The sequence below is a fragment of the Budorcas taxicolor genome, chromosome 7 (genome assembly GCF_023091745.1).
Source record: "Budorcas taxicolor isolate Tak-1 chromosome 7, Takin1.1, whole genome shotgun sequence".
Classification (NCBI taxonomy): domain Eukaryota; kingdom Metazoa; phylum Chordata; class Mammalia; order Artiodactyla; family Bovidae; genus Budorcas; species Budorcas taxicolor.
Window position 1 is genome coordinate 27,201,280 of NC_068916.1, and position 3,724 is coordinate 27,205,003.

At 41.8% G+C, this 3,724-nt stretch overlaps 1 non-coding gene across 1 annotated transcript; it reads left to right on the top strand.

Annotated features, from left to right (window-relative positions):
- The first annotated feature begins 888 nt into the window (after positions 1-888).
- LOC128051799 (U6 spliceosomal RNA) lies at positions 889-997 on the top strand. The gene has a single exon (XR_008199737.1). It is a non-coding gene; the product is annotated as a U6 spliceosomal RNA (small nuclear RNA).
- The last annotated feature ends 2,727 nt before the right edge of the window (positions 998-3,724 follow it).

Here is a 3,724-nt window from a genome sequence, read left to right on the forward strand (position 1 = left end):
AGGCTTTTTCCTGTTCTTTTTGCATCTAAGGCATAGTAGGGAAAATAAAATGACAATATAAACCATAATAAAATAGTGCCCTAGAAGGAGTGACTTATTCATTGCGTTTGGCAAGTATCCACTGGACAGTTTAACTCAGCATCTCTCCTGCTCTGTAGTTTGTGTGAGGGAACGACGGTTTGCATTCCTTCTCTGCACAAGCTTTCACTCATCTGCCTCTGAAAATAACTCTTTATCTGCAGTTTAAGTGAGACCAGGTCTAATGGAATCTCATATGTAAAATTTTAAAATAAGAAAACAAGAAACAAAAACCTAGTACAGCAAGCGCCCCTGGATTATATACTTCAAAATCATAAATCATTAAGTTTAGGCTATGTGAATTTCACCTCAATTAGAAAAAAGATGGTCTGGAGCAACCACAATTTGCTGTTAAAATCTTTTAGAGTCCTGAAATTTGTCCATCCTGCTTTGTGTCTGGAAAGGGATGTGATTAGTCTGACTTTTTGTGACCCATGGACTATATAGCCTGCCAGGCTCCTCAGTGCATGGGATTCTCCAGGCAAGAATACTGGAATAAGTTGTCATGCCCTCTTACGGTGGATCTTCCCACCTTAGGGATAGAACCCAGATTTCCCGCATTGCAGACAGATTCTTTACCCTCCGAGCCACCAGGGAATACCTGTAAAGGGCTGGACCAGACCAAAATGAATTTGGCACCATGAGGAAGTCCTGGACTCAGAATCTTAAGTTTACAGCCCCAGCTCTTCTTCGTCTTGGGGATCTTTTAACCTCTCTCTGCCTTTGTAAAAAAATAAAATTCCCTGTTGGAAATATCTGGTCACTTGGGTCTCCACAAGAAGTAAATTGGTTTATTTACAAGCAAGAGCTGTGCCCACTTTGGCAGCACATATACTAAAATTAGAACAATAACAACAAGATTAGCATGGCCCCTGCACACGAGGATGGGATGCAAATTGATGAAGCGGTCCATATTAAAAAAAAAAAAAAGAAGAATTATTTACATCTTTATTATCTTTCAAAAGAGCTGCTTTCACATTTCATCATCAGTTAAGTTTAAAGACCAGAGTCTTTCGCTTCTCTTCTTTTCAAAGCTATTTGTAAGGCCTCCCCAGACAGCCATTTTGCTTTTTTCCATTTCTTTTTCTTGGGGATGGTCTGGATCCCTGTCTCCTGTACAGTGTCACGAACCTCTGTCCATAGTTCATCAGGGACTCTGTCTCTAGTCCCTTAAATCTCTATCTCACTTCCACTGTATAATCCTAAGGGATTTTATTTAGGTCATACCTGAATGATCTAGTGGTTTTCCCTACTTTCTTCAATTTAAGTCTGAGCTTGACAACAAGGAGTTCATGATCTGAGCCACAGTCAACTCCCGGTCTCGTTTTTGCTGACTGTATACAGCTTCTCCACTTTTGGCTGCAAAGAATATAATCAATCTGGTTTTGATGTTGACCATCTGGCAATGTTCATATGTAGAGTCTTCTCTTGTGTTGTTGGAAGAGGGTGTTTGCTATGACCAGTGTGTTCTCTTGACAAAACTCTATTAGCCTTTGCCCTGTTTCATTCTGTACTCCAAGGCCAAATTTGCCTGTTACTCCAGGTATTTCTTGACTTCCTACTTTTGCATTCCAGTCACCTATAATGAAAAGGACATCTTTTTTGAGTGTTAGTTCTGGAAGGCCTTGTAGGTCTTCAGGGCATAGACTTGTATTACCATGATATTGAATGGTTTGCCTTGGAAATGAACAGACATCATTCTGTCATTTTCGAGATTGCATCCAAGTACTGCATTTCGGACTCTTGTTCACTATGATGGCTACTCCATTTCTTCTCAGGGATTCTTGCCCACAGTAGTAGATTTAATGGTCATCTGAGTTAAATTCATCAATTCCAGTCCATTTTATTTCGCTGATTCCTGAAATGTTGACATTCACTCTTGCCATCTCCTGTTTGACCACTTCCAATTTGCCTTGACTCATGGACCTAACATTCCAGCTTCCTATGCAATATTGCTCTTTACAGCATCGGACCTTGCTTCCATCACCCGTCATATCCACAACTGGGTGTTGTTTTTGCTTTGGTTCAGTCTTTTCATTCTTTCTGCAGTTATTTCTCCTCTGATCTCCAGTAGCATATTGGGCACCTACTGACAAGGGGAGTTCATCATTCAGTGTCCGATCTTTTTGCCTTTTCATACTGTTCATGGGGTTCTCAAGGCAAGAATACTGAAGTGGTTTGCCATTCCCTTCTCCAGTGGACCACATCTTGTCAGAACTCTCCACCATGACCCATCCATCTGGGGTGGCCCTACACAGCATGGCTCATAGTTTCATTGAGTTAGACAAAAGCAAAAGAGAAAAAGAAAGATATACCCATTTGAATGCAGAGTTCCAAAGAATAGCAAGGAGGGGTAAAAAAGCCTTCCTCAGTGATAAGTGCAAAGAAATAGAGGAAAACAATAGAATGGGAAGACTAGGGATCTCTTCAAGAAAATTACAGATACCAAAGGAACATTTCTTGCAAAGATGGGCACCATAAAGGAGAGAAATGGTATGGACCTAACAGAAGCAGAAGATGTTAAGAAGAAGTGGCAAGAATACATAGAAGAACTGTACAAAAGGGATCTTTATGACCTAGATAATCACAATGGTGTGATCACTCACCTAGAGCCAGATATCCTGAAATGTGAAGTCAAGTGGTCCTTAGGAAGCACAACTACAAACAAAATGAGTAGAGGTGATAGAATTCCAGTGGAGCTATTTCAAATCCTGAAAGATGATGCTGTGAAAGTGCTGCACTCAATATGCCAGCAAATTAGGAAAATTCAGCAGTGGCCACAGGACTGGAAAAGGTCAGTTTTCATTCCAATCCCAAAGAAAGGCAATGCCCAAGAATGTTCAAACTACCGCACAACTGCACTCATCTCACATGCTAGTAAGTTCAGTTCAGTCGCTCAGTTCAGCTCAGTTCAGTCACTCAGTCGTGTCCGACTCTTTGCGACCCCATGAATCGCAGCACGCCAGGCCTCCCTGTCCATCACCAACTCCCAGAGTTCACTCAGATTCACGTCCATCGAGTCAGTGATGCCATCCAGACATCTCATCCTCTGTCGTCCCCTTCTCCTCCTGCCCCCAATCCCTCCCAGCATCAGAGTCTTTTCCAATGAGTCAACTCTTCACATGAGGTGGCCAAAGATTTGGAGTTTCAGCTTTAGCATCAGTGCTTCCAATGAACACCCAGGACTGATCTCCTTTAGAATGGACTGGTTGGATCTCCTTGCAGTCCAAGGGACTCTCAAGAGTCTTCTCCAACACCACAGTTCAAAAGCATCAATTCTTTAGTGCTCAGCTTTCTTCACAGTCCAACTCTCACATCCACACATGACCACTGGCAAAACCATAACCTTGACTAGACGGACATTTGCTGGCAAAGTAATATCTCTGCTTTTCAATATGCTATCTAGGTTGGTCATAACTTTCCTTCCAAGGAGTAAGTGTCTTTTAATTTCATGGCTGCAGTCACCATCAGCAGTGATTTTGGAGCCCCAAAAAATAAAGTCTGAAATTGTTTCCATTGTTTCCCCATCAATCTCCCATGATGATGGGACCAGATACCATGATCTTGGTTCTCTAAAGTTGAGCTTTAAGCCAACTTTTTCACTTTCCTCTTTCACTTTCATCAAGAGGCTTTTTAGTTCCTCTTC